Source organism: Hyperolius riggenbachi, chromosome 1 (genome assembly GCF_040937935.1).
Source record: "Hyperolius riggenbachi isolate aHypRig1 chromosome 1, aHypRig1.pri, whole genome shotgun sequence".
In the NCBI taxonomy this organism is placed as follows: domain Eukaryota; kingdom Metazoa; phylum Chordata; class Amphibia; order Anura; family Hyperoliidae; genus Hyperolius; species Hyperolius riggenbachi.
This window is the reverse complement of record NC_090646.1, coordinates 84,230,170-84,243,251: the sequence shown is the minus strand read 5'-3', so window position 1 is coordinate 84,243,251 and position 13,082 is coordinate 84,230,170. Positions and strand designations below refer to the sequence as shown.

At 46.5% G+C, this 13,082-nt stretch overlaps 1 protein-coding gene across 1 annotated transcript in view; it reads left to right on the top strand.

The window, feature by feature from the left end:
* Window positions 1-474: 474 nt before the first annotated feature.
* The window catches only part of CFAP99 (cilia and flagella associated protein 99), a 116,661-nt gene continuing 104,053 nt past the window's right edge, over window positions 475-13,082 (top strand). The window contains exon 1 of the mRNA XM_068275916.1: window positions 475-660. The gene's annotated coding sequence lies outside the window, so the exon portion shown is untranslated. The remainder of the gene's footprint in view (window positions 661-13,082) is intronic.

The following is a 13,082-nucleotide window of genomic DNA, read 5'->3' as shown; positions in this document are numbered from 1 at the left end:
AGCTTTTCCAAATCACTAGCGCTGAGAAAGCGCTCCTAGTGGGTGTGAGCAATTAGATTTTTTCACATTATAGATCGCCAGCGCTACCGCAATCGCTGAGTGATTTATTGAGCTTTTTTTAAAGCACTTTTCCCTGCGCTTTGTGCTTAGAAAAGCGCTTTTGCTCAGCAATGATTTTTTTCACTTCACACAGCTGCAGTGCAGTGACTTAATTCTCCATCTGAGGAACGGAAACGTGAATATATACTATACTATGATAAACTGTTTATTCAATAGCATTGCATTACTAACAGGACTATAGAATAATAATAAATAAACCCAAGTTGCATTTAGCACAGCAGCACTTATAAATGCTGCGCTGTCCCGCCCCGTCACATGGCTTACTACACCAATCATCAGCTTCGGCCAGCACCGGTTACCAAGGCAATACTCAAACATTAGAGTGGCCGTGTGGCCGAACGTCATTCTGGGAAATGAGTTCTTCTACCCCATATTTGAAAGGACTCTCGCGACTGTTAGGACTACATTACCCAGAAGGCTTTGCGACACGCTGTGACTGGCTGCAGAAGTGCAACATTTGTTATCTGTCTCCGAGAGCTCAAATAATAACAAACCGAATTGAATTTTAACACAGCTGTAAAGAGACGACTTTCTAAAGAGGTAAAGTACTGTAATGCTGCAGCTAATCTTATATGCACGTTTGCTGCCTTCTAGAATTAGCGACATTATTTTAGCTGGTTATTGGTTAATGTAGTGAATCTCTCATAAGGGGATCTACCGTAGGGTGCTTGTTGGTTTACTAAATGTTGAAGTGAACCTGGGAAACGAGGGGGGGGGGGGGGGGTTAAAGAAATTATACACACACCTCCCAACTTTTTGAGATGAGAAAGAGGGACAAAGGGCCCTTTTCCACTAGCAATCGCTAGCGTTCACGCTGAACGCTAGCGATTGCTGAATCGCAATTACCGGCGATTCCCCGACGTTCGCGGCCGCGATTTTGCTATGCTATGCACTGCATAGCAAAATCGCGGCAATAATCGCTCCGCCGCGCGATCGCGATCCGGTCAAAAATCGCGGTAGTGGAAATGACCTACCGCGATTCCTATGCTAAAAGCAAACTGTAGCGATTTGACAAATCACTAGCGGTTTGCGGTTTTGCGATTAAGCAATCGCAAACGCTGTAGTGGAAAAGGGCCCTTAAGGCCCCGTTCACACTTGCGTTTTGCCATGCAAACGGACCGGATCCTGATCGGATCAGGACCTGATCCGGATCGGAACCATACGGTTCCGATCCGGATTCGATCCGGTCCGTTTGCATCAGGCTGCCATCCGGATCCGTGGGCAAAAAATAGCGAAATTTAAATAAAAAAATGTTGGGGTCAGCAGAAGGTGCACCTGGTGCACGTGTAGAATCAGGTTCCTCCGCTGTAGGCCTCACCTCCACCTCCGACATTCTGCCAAACAGCTCCAGCACGTCTGTCACTGCTGCTCCACTCCAGACGTGCTTGGCCCATGTGTCCCCATCCGAAATGGCCGCTTGGATACGCATAGGAAGTGGGGTAGAACGTCAGGTGTTTGTAGGCAGTGTGTTCTGTGCCTTCCCTTACCCATTGGTTTCTGTGTTCCGGATGGTGCTGTCAGGCTCCGGTCCGGATGCGTGGGCCGGAGATCCGGACCCAAAAAATAGCGCATGTTGGAAAAGTGTCCGGATCCGATCCGGCTCCGTACTGTACGGAACGGACACGTGTGAACGTCCGCATAGCCTTTGCATTGCTATGCGGAACGTACGTTCCGTTTGTACAGTATACGGTCTGGATCCGGCCCGGCGAATCCGGACAGGGAACGCTAATGTGAACCGGGCCTAAGCCCACACCCCTAGTCACGCATACCATAAAGATTTCATAAGAAAAATATGTTGTTTTATAATTCAAACCACACTGGTCCTTTCTATCCTGGTTCATTTTCCTTCATATTAACATGTTAAAATTAGTAATATATCTTAAAGGATGGGAATAAAGTTTAGAGTCAAACACATTTTTAAGTAGAGAAACATATATTTTTACATAGAAAGAGGGACAAAGTCCTGAAAGAGGGACAAATGAGGAGGAAAGAGGGACAGGGCTCTCAGAGAGGGACTGTCCCTCCGAAAGAGGGACAGTTGGGAGCTATGTATACATACTTGAAGCTTCCTCCAGCCCCCTCCAGGATGATCGTTCCTTCGCCGTCCCGATTCTTCGCAATTTGCCCCGATGCCAGTCGTGCAGGTGCATTCAGGCAGCACTGCCATAGCCACGGGCGTTCTGTGCCTCTGCAGTAGTAATGTGCACAGGTGCAGAACGTTCCCGGTGTTGGGAGTGCAACGGAGGCGTGAGCGCGGCCAGACCACGCATGCACAGTACGCCCTAGACCGGAGGACTTTCCGGGGCATATTGCGGAGGATCTAGACGGAGTAGGAGGATGGCGAGGGAGCAATCAACATGGCGGGGGTTGGAGGAAGTCTTAGGTACGTATAATTTTTGTTATATCCCCCCATCGCACTGCAATAGTAAGTCTATACAACGTTCAGAGTGCGACCCAACAGACTACAGTACCCCTCCGCAGCACATTACCACAAAACGCGTGCTAAAAGTGGCAGTGAAGCATACTTTTTATTGACTGTATGCTGTAATGTATGCAGTGCACTGCACACATAACATAGGATGTGAATTATCCATTTTGTTGCACTGCATACCTGGTTTTACAGGGAATGGATGCATTCTAATTGCAATTTATAGTAAAGACAAAGGAAATACAGAGAGCCGAATATAGTGTAGTATGCAAAACAAGGGGTTGGAAATGAAAAGTATATAATGTATATACTCACAAACGTGGGTTACCGCCTAGGTAACCACTGTATAGGCAGGTAAGGAGATTAGACCTGTCCTCACTTAGGATTAAAAGTCGCTCTCTGTAGATAAGGAAAATGGGGATCAACCCCTCCACCAGGGGTGGATATTAATAATGTAAGAGTGAACAGAGGTGCCAGCAGGATAAAAGGTTCTAAAAGGCTTAAAATCCCTCAGGAGGTGGTGGTGGACTCGCCTCCCCGAAGCAGACAAGATACCGTCTGTTTTATGACAACAGGTTTATTAATATACTCCAAAACAAACAGTGCAACGGGTTTCACAGGTATGTTCCCGCTTCCTCAGGCAATAAACAGATAGGAGTACACAGTAGAGTCTCAAGGTCACTATTCGTGCAGATCACTGACCTAGACAATTGAGCATGCGTAGACTCCTTTAGGCTGGGAGCTCACTTTAGGCGTGCGTTTCTCTGCATGCATTTTTTGCACACCATTTATGTTTGTATGGTAGGATGACAAATTACGGCTCAGTTATTCATATACTAAGAATATTGCTTATGACAGCGGGGTGAAAATGTGATGAGTATGGGGCTTCCCCAGGTGTCCGTAGCAAGTAACAGCTGAAGGTGTACAGAGCTGTTTCATGTACAGAGGTTCTGCAATTTGTTGTGGAATTTTTGTGAATCAGGATCTCCATTTTCTATGGAGAAAAAGGCATGCAATTATCATAGTGTGGACATCTGGGGGCTGAATTAAAGGCAGAATCATGAGAGGCACCTGTGACGCAATCACTACAGATTAGTTACATACCTACAAACTGTGTAAAGCAGAAATAGTGGCACTGAATCAGACAGACAGTGCTTTTGTTTTGGTCCTATGGGAACAGACAAAGTGGTATGCAGTGGGGGGAGCCTGACAGCCGTTTCACTTAAATTTGTTTCTTCAGTGGCTAATACGTACCAATCGTATATATTAGCCTCTGAAGAAGCGAAATTACCACAAACGGCTGTCAGGCTCCCACCCCCCACCCACACTGCACACCACTTTGTCTGTTCCCATAGGTCCACAATAAAGGCACTGTCTGTCTGATTCAGTGCCACTGTCCCTGCATTACACTGTTTATGGATGTTCCTCCCAGTGTGCACGTCTCACAAGTACCGGTGGCGTTGGGCCAGGCTGCCAGCCGCATCTAGTGCCAGTTTCTTTTTCTAACATTTTTTTGAATGGTTACTTACCTATGTAGAGGGAAGGCTCTGCATAACATCGAGCCTTCCTGGTCCTTGGTCCGTCCCATCTTTCCTTCGCTGTCCTCCAATTATGTTATGTGACTGCCTGTGTCTTCGGAACTCCATGGGCATCCTTCAGCAGTAGGTGTGAGGAAACGCGGAAAAGCCGCCGCGTGTGCCAAGAGCTAGGCGGCTGACTTCGCGTCCTACGCGGCGGTTTGCACGCGTCTGGTTGTGTGGTGGAACGCGGAAAAGCCGCCGCATGTCCTGACAGCAAAGCGGCTGTTTGCATGCAGCAGCATGTGCTTGGTGTTGCTGGGTTTGTTAGTGCACCTAGGCAGATGGAGAGCTATGCTCGCGCGGGCCTGAATTCAGGACCTTTATACCTGCAGAGGAAGTGTCAGCTGATCAGGAAGGTCAGCTGATTCCTGCAGGACTCATGATTGGCTGAATGGTTCGGGCGGGGCAGCAGAGTCCAGCAACTATATATTCTGCTGCTTATTCAGTTGCTGGTTGTCTGGCGTTGCGATCACATACGTGGGAGCACCCAGATCCGTAGTCAGATCCGCAAGTGTGCCGGGACCAGCTGGAGCTGTAATCCTACACTTAGCTAGTTTCTGTTGATAGCTTAAAGTACTAGTTTGCTTGTGATTATCTGTTTTGACCTTTTGCCTGCCTGACTATCCTCCTGAACTCTGATCTTGTACCTCGATATTTCTGATACTCTGTTGCCGAACCCCGGCTCGTCCTTAGACTCTGCTTCTGCCTACTGATCTTGTACCTCGATTATTTCTGATACCCTGTTGCCGAACCCTGCCTGTACCTGACTCCGCCTTTGCCTCTTGATATTGTACTTTATCTGTCTGTGTGTGTACGACCTGGCTTGTCCGACCTCGAGAACCGACCTCACTGTTGGAGGCGGTTCCCCGTTCTATCAGTGACACTTCCTCCAGAGTGTTACTTTTAGACAATCCTTCCTACTCGCAGCCTGACTCCTCCCGTCTTGGAGAGTCCAGGTCTTCGGAAGGAATCCGTGCAGTATACCTTACTGCGCTGAGGCTTAGTCCTCAAAGTGTTACTGTTACACCAAACACTACACTCTACTCAGGTGAACAGAGGTTAGCTGGTATATCGGATTATCGGTGATACTGCAGATCACTTATAATCTGGTATACATCTGTATTCCCAGTGATACTGCAGATCACCGGTAATCAGATCCTCTCTGTGCTTCACCGATCGTTACAGTAGGCTTAGGGCTTCCTAAGATGGGTGCATCTGTACCACCCATGCACGAGCCCAGCTTTGCACGTGTGCAGTAAGGATGCGCTCGTCATCAGAAGTACTCAGGAATGCAAGTATTTTCAAAGGATGCTCATGGAGTGCCTAAAGGCTCATACACACGGGGTACGGCCGTCGCCGCAACCACGTGGCACGCGCGTGTTGCGGCGACGGTTCGTCCGTGTGTATGACGCGCGCGCCCCGAACCGTCGCCCGTCGGAGCTGTCGCCAGGCGATTGACATGTTCAATCGCCGGCTACAGCCGTCGCCGCAACATCGCCGGAACTGTCGCTAGCCCCGCATGTGTATGCGGGCTAGCGACAGCTACCCACACACAGTACACGGAGCATCCGGCGGGGGGGAGGAACCTCGGCGACAGCTTCTGCCGCATCGCTAATCCCTCTGCTGCCGTGTGTATGCAGAGGGACTTGGCGACGAGCTGTCGCCGAACTGTCTCCGAACTGTCGCGCACACGCTCCCGTGTGCAGCGACAGCTACATTTGTCCCCCCGTGAGTACTTAGCTTAAGAGCTATTAGAGGTTGAGTGCCTTTAATGATAAATGGATGTATGAGGCAAGTCACTCAACAGGGATTGGGACTCAATCCCTCAGGTGACAGTCCAAGGCTGACGCTGTACAGATGCATTGCTAGCCTCCAGGCTAGCGACATGTTCTGTTGCTATGCAGAGGGGCGGAGGACAAATGGAGTGGTGCACAAGAAATGTCATGGGGTGGGTGGGGGTGAGTAAGGAGGGCAATGCTCTGGGCCACAGCTCAGCTGAGTCATGTTGATTGCTGGCTGAGGCGTCTGGAGCCACATTACTCATGCCATCAAAGTTGCTCCCCTTCCTTCCCTCCTACAGCGTCAATTACCTGAGGGGGATGCTGCATAATCTCAGAAGATGCCGCTGAAGGATGCTCACTGCTGCAATAAAGAATGCAGATGTTACAGTAGAGCATATCTGCACCTGGCCCTCATTCAGCCACAGAACTAGAGTCCAATTACAGTGCATGCACTGCGTCAGCATATCCATTGCCACCCAGTAGTGGCGCCATAATAATGTAATGGCAAATCATCCGTGCAGCACACAACAGTGCGTTGTGTGCTGCACGGATGCTTTGCCATTATTGAAACTTCTGCATTCTGTATTGCAGCAGTGAGCATCCTTCAATGGCATCTTCTGAAATTATGCAGCATCCCCCTTGGGTAATTGGCACTGTTGGAGAGACTGCATGTTCAGCACACGGATAATGCATTGCCATCATGCTAAGCAGGAATCTGTGCAGCGACGGATGCAGAAATGCAGCTCATTCACTTCACACCGGCTCTAAAGGTGACCATACATCTCTCGACTCAGCAGCTGGCCGAGGATGCGCTAATTATTATCGAATAGGATGAAAATCGGTGCTCCAAGAGCATTCCCAATCAACAATTTGCCCAATTTTTTTGGGGCAAAATTGGTCGCATGTAACGATTGACATGTTGCAAGATGTTGGGCCATCGTGGACGATCAGGTGTGCAGCGATAAAGGCAAGCAATATCGGGATAAGCAACGCACACAACGAAACCCCGGCGCTGTTCCCCCTAGTGTATAAATGTGCATTTATACATCATCTGTCCTGTGTCACCCACCATGCAGTTCCCATCCATCTTACAGATCTTCCTTTTCCATTTGCACCTCACATGCCGGCGGCGTATAATGCGTGAGGTGTGTGACGTCACATACGCTAAACGCTGTCGGCGTGTGAAGAGGAAGAACGGGAAGACGGATGGGCACCGCGTGATGGGCGACATAGGATAGGTAATTAATGCGGCGGATGAGGCGGTTTCAACAGATTCCCAAGAGATTTCTTGCTGGAATCGGTCGGGGATCGGCATGCGGTGTATGGGCAGCGGTCAGATCTCTCTCTGATCAAATTCGATCAGCTAGAGATTTATCTCTTGGTCGAATCTGCCCAGCATCGCTAAGTATACATTTTCACTAGAGATAAATAAGAGGATAAATAACTATTTATCAGTGCAATATTTATTTGTCCATCTACAGTATATTTCTGCTTTACAATATACAAGGCATATTGTTTTATTTGCAGTCTGTTTGTTGAAATATATTAATGTGGTTTTAGATGATGAGTGCAACTATTTTTGGCTCTTATTGTTTTTCCATAAACACACAATTGTGGAAATTCAATAAAAAATTCACAGCTCTAAGGTACAGGATGACACTAAAAAAATCACAATTTAAGAAAATACCTCTATAATATAATTGTATTATTAAATCCCAACTCCAAGCATAGAAAGTGAAAGAGGTAACCGCATTTCATAAAAGGTGGTATAAAGCATCCTTTACCTCCTTATAAAATATTAGATTCAAGCACTTTATTGTCATTATGTAACACAAAAAAATTACTTTTCATGTCAGCCCCACAGTGCATTTAAAGGGAACCTCCAGACTAAAAATCTACTCAGCAGCACTGAAAAGGATTTGCGTTTCTTTAACAGTTTCACAGCATCAGAACTTTTTTCTTACCCAAGCCTCATTTTTAGCTGCACAGAAGAAAACTGCTCGGGTATTTTTCCCCTGATGCTGTGCAAAGCATGATGGGATTGCTGATGCTGTTGTTCTCATTTTGCTATTTTGGTGCCCCTTTTTTTATTTGAATTTTGAATTTGAGATTTGAAGCCTAGCGCCCACAGCTGGGAGGGGTGATCAGGACACAGGACAGTTGGAACTGTGTCTTATGCTCCCTGTCTCCTCCTTTCAACCAAAAAGATGGCTGCCCCCATGAAATCACAAACCTTTTAAAACAGGGTGGGCAAGAGATTATTATTACCTATCTATTGTAATTAATATAACTAATGTAACTTAATGACAGTATGTTTGTTTAGGCGGAAGTTGGAACAAAGGGATTGATTCACTAAAGTAAATACTGCGAGTAACCTCCTGTTAATCGCGCTATTACATCAGTGCGCCTTAATTGTCAGCGTAGCGTGCGTAACTAAGCAACGGCCGCTGCTTACAAAATTCGCGCATTAGTGATTTATCGCTACTGCAATACTTCACTAGCGCAGCTGCTACTATATTAATTAACATAGTTATATGTTAATTAGTATTGCGGTAGCGATACATCACTACCGCGCAGCTTTTGTAAGCAGCGGCTGCTGCTTAGTTACGCATGCTACGCTGCCACTAGCATGCAGGGGCTTCAAATTAAGGCACTTTGATGTAATACCGTAAGTATAGAGGAATTATTCATGCATGCCAAGATTTTGTCAGAACTGAAATATATCAGTTTCTGTTAGTTATAGCTGAAAGGACAACTGATAAGGAAGGAAATGTCCATGTTTTCCTATGGCTCAAGTGGGTGATATTACAGTTTAACAGTGTGCTAACCTGGAAGCTGTTACAGGGCCATTGCTATTTTTAAAATGGAGGACAGCTTTTTTTTTGTTTGTTTGTTTGTTTTTTTGTTTCATGTTGGAAAACAAAATAGAGCAAGCCAATTGCAGCTCATAGCAATTGCAATTTTCAGTGGGAAGGGCCCTAAAAGTAACCTCTGCTTATATTATTTATCCAGAGCCGGGACGAGGTCCTCCAGCACCCGAAGCTGAGACACCAAAATGCGCCCCTCCGTCCCTCCCACCCCAGCCGTCACACACTAATTGCTATTAGACTAAAGGGGCCCATACACCTAACAATTTTCCGCCAATATACAGCAGATTCGATCATTGTGATCGAATCTGCTGTGAAATCGTTGCGCAAACGCTGACAGAACGATTGATTTCCGTCCGAAATCAATCGTTCCTGTCGATCTGTCCTTGCGGAAGATTTTGCTTGATCGCCGGCAGGTCGGGAGTGCGTCGATAGCGCCGTTCGAATGACCGATGCTAGCGGCAATACATCACCTGCTCCGGCCGGCGCGTGTCCCCTGGTCTCTGCTGTCACTTCTCCGTGCTCAGCTCCTCCAGCTTCACTGAACGGAGAAGTGACAGCGGAGACCAGGGGACACGCGCCGGCCAGAGCAGGTAATGTATCCGGGGGAAGGAGAGGGAGGCAACGGCAGCACCACCACCACAGACTGTGATCGGTTTCATGCTGAAATCGATTCACAATCTGTTTGCAGTAAAGTCAGCCATACGATCCCTCTCTGATCAGAGAGGGATCTATCTGTTGCTTGGATCTGATGGCAAATCGACCAGTGTATGGCTACCTTTAGAGGCACCCCAGGACCCCCCCCCCCCCCCCAACACCTTAATCTCTAGTTATCTGTCTTGCAGTCTCTGCCATGATAGCTGGGTAAGATGTGCGTCCCCCTTCACACAATGCGACCTGCGGCTAGAGCCTCTCTTGCCTCTGCCTCCGCCCAGCCCGGTCTTTATTTTCATATATCTATTCACTTTGATGAAGAATAAGGTAAAGAGTAAGCAGACGTATAATGAGGCTGGCAGTAAAGACAGGACCGACGTATACGGAGATGTATAAGGGTGTTAACTTCTGTATGTCTCATATATTGAAAATAATGTACTGTGCATGGATGCTGTGATCCCGGCTTGGGTGCATCATGTACAGAGATATCTGCAGTGTATTTACATGAAGATCTGGGAATGATATGCTGCCTGTTAGCAGAGTAGAGCAGAGACAGACAGTGTGTGGGCTGATTGTGGGTACACCATTAGAATGGAGAGATCAGATGTCACATTGGTCGCCTCGTGCAGGGAAAGCACACAATATGAAACAAAAGGAAGATGCCAAATCTAAGCAGTGAAAGTGAGCTGCTGTGTTGGATGCAGCGGAACGTACACAAAATGCACTGCATGGTTTCATTCGCAGCATGGCATCTGCGCACCTAAGCTGTACTGCGGTGAGTAACTTTACCCCATTAGCTTCAGTAGAGTTATCGCCTTTGAGATAAGTGCTTTTGACCTCAGCTGACAGAACTCCCTGTGCTTTAAATTATTGGAAGGCTTTGATCTGTCTCTGCTGGCAGAAAATAATAGGAAATGAAAGCAGAAATCCTCTGTTATTGTTTCACACTGCCCCCTAGTGACAAGTGGGCATAAATACATATTGCAGCATTACTAATTATTAGCAGGGAAATGGAACACATAATAAAGTGCCAAGATAAATTGGCCTGGAGCACTTGCAAACATCTAAATAAATTGGCTGCTAAAGTGTTAAAGCCAAATGAACAAGGCAAATGCTAGTAGCAATCAGGATGGTAAGTGAGTATAGAGGCAAAGTACTGCACAAAATCCTTGTTTCAGTGGCCCAAATTGCTTGTCACTGCAGTGGGTTTGTCAGTATGACCATGTGTCTGCTTCCATGAAAGCAGGAAGCATTAACACTGCAGATTTATTGCAGGATTTGTATCATTTGTAACAAAGAAATGTTTCTATTCAAATGTTATAATGCTGTTGCGTATCTTTTAGAGCAGAGAGGAAGTTCTGAGTTCAGGTCCGCTTTAAAGTGCTCACCTCCTCCTAGACCTAATTGTTCTTGCATGTTGGGTGACGTCACATAACACACATGACAACGTAGGAGCAGCAGGATGGAGGTTAGCCTCAGCAGGCAGCTGTATGGGTAAGGAGACCGCCAGGCAGGAGCAGGTCATATATTATTCCGCCACATCTGCACTACTGTGCATGGGGGTAGAAAGTAACTGAGTAAATGAGGCGGAGAGAATGTGTTTCATAGTAATCCCACATTATGGAGAGGACTTATAGGTGTCATAGTGGCAGTACTTGATATGGGTGGAGAGCAGGGTGTCGTGGCTGCTGCACTGTTATTGAGGGTTCATAGTGGATGCTCTTGTTATTGGTGGAGGGGATTGTGTAAAGGTAGTTGTACAGGTGTTGGGGATGAGGGTGATCAAGGTGGCTGACTTCCTTTTGAGAGGATGAGGAGGCATATTAGCTGCACAGTAATGGAGGGGAGGAAATGATGTAATGGTAGCTGTACTGTTACTGGGAATGGGAAGGCTATGATCTCTGGACTCCTTATGTATAGAATGGAGGGGTCATAGTGGAGCCACATTATGTAGGGGAGTGTTAGGTGTTGTAATGGCAGTACTTGATATGGGTGGAGATCAAGGTGTCATGGCTGCTGCACTGTTATTGAGGCTTCATAGTGGATTCTCTAGTTCATGGTGGAGTGGAGGGTGTAAAGGTAGCTGCACAGTTATTGGGGTGGTAAAGATGGCTGCATTTGATATGGGTGAAGAAAATGGTGTATTGGTAGCAGTGCTGTTACCAGAGTGGGATGATGGGGAGGAGGAGGTGATAGTTGCTGTGCATTTTATGTGGATGCATCTCTGGGGGACCACATGATTTATAGTCACACCCCTGCTCTCTCTCTACATTCATAGCATAGTCACTCATGTATGAATGAAATCACCGCCAGAAGGTTTGGGCGCAGGATACAGCCGGTATGGCTTATCCTGCTCGTGCACAAGTCCCGGCGGCGTTAATTACTATTCCCCCTCCAGGTCCACGTGGATGGTGGGGAATGATGTAATTTGGCTTCCAGGTATTTCTAGCGGCAGAATTACAGTGTTTTAAAAGTAACTTCAGCTCCGTCTTCTGACAGCACCGAAGTTACTCACTGTGCGCCGCTATAGCCGTAATTCCTATTATGGTGTATGATGGCGCCCATATCTTCTGCGCTATATTCCTCGTGTTTGTAGTCACTCCATTACATGAAAGACACACTTAATGATCAGCAGCTTTGACATTTCTCTAGGACAAGAAAACAATTAAATCTTCTAGAGTTCAAAGCAGCCATTTACATGAACTTTGTTATGAGACTGTCATCTGTGTATATAGCCGCTTTGTGCAAATCCATCCATATTATGAAGCAGTGTTACAGGTCACCTGAGCCGTCTTCGCAGTCCCTCCCTACAGGTCTCCCAGCATTGCTCCCTCCCAGCACTCAGCACTGTGATCATTCTCTGCCTCATTAGCTACAATCCAGCATCTGCTAGCAGCAGATACAGAATGCAATACAAAGTGCAGCACAATTCCACATGAATCACTGAGCGTGACTCTGGCTGTTGTTTACAACTATAATATTTATTAGAGGGAAGATTGGAGGTTGTTTTATTACATGATGCTGTATTTGGTACTGTCTTTGTGGGTTTTTTTTAAGCCTAACAAAAGCATGATAGAAAAATAAGAATAGATTAGGTATTTAGAGGACAACTGAAGTTAGAGGGATATGGAGGCTGACACATTTTTTCCTTTTAATCAATGTAAATTGTTAGACAGTCCTGCTGATCCTCTGTCACTAATACTGCAAGCCATACACCCTGAACAAGCATGCAGATGCTTGACTTTTGTCGCATGCTTGTTTCAGGTGTGTGATGCGGACGCTACTGCAGCCAGAATGATCAGCAGGTTAGGCAGGCAACTGGTATTGTTTAAAAGTAAAAAATATGGCAGCCTCCATATACCTTTCAGTTCAGGTGTCCTTTAAACTGTACTAGATAGCTATGGGTAGCATGGGACTGGGTTGGAGCTGCAAATGGTATTTATCAGATTACAGGAAAATATATATATTTTTTATGACATTACTGTTAAAGTACCTATTTTTAAGAGGTTCACACAGGCCCCAGTAGTGGACTAGATAGCCCTAGGAAATGCCCCATGGTTAAATTTGACTGGCACCCAGAAAATGGTTCATACAGAATATTTAAGTGTGTGCGTGCGTGTGCGTGTGTGTGCGTGTGTGTGTGTGTGTAACA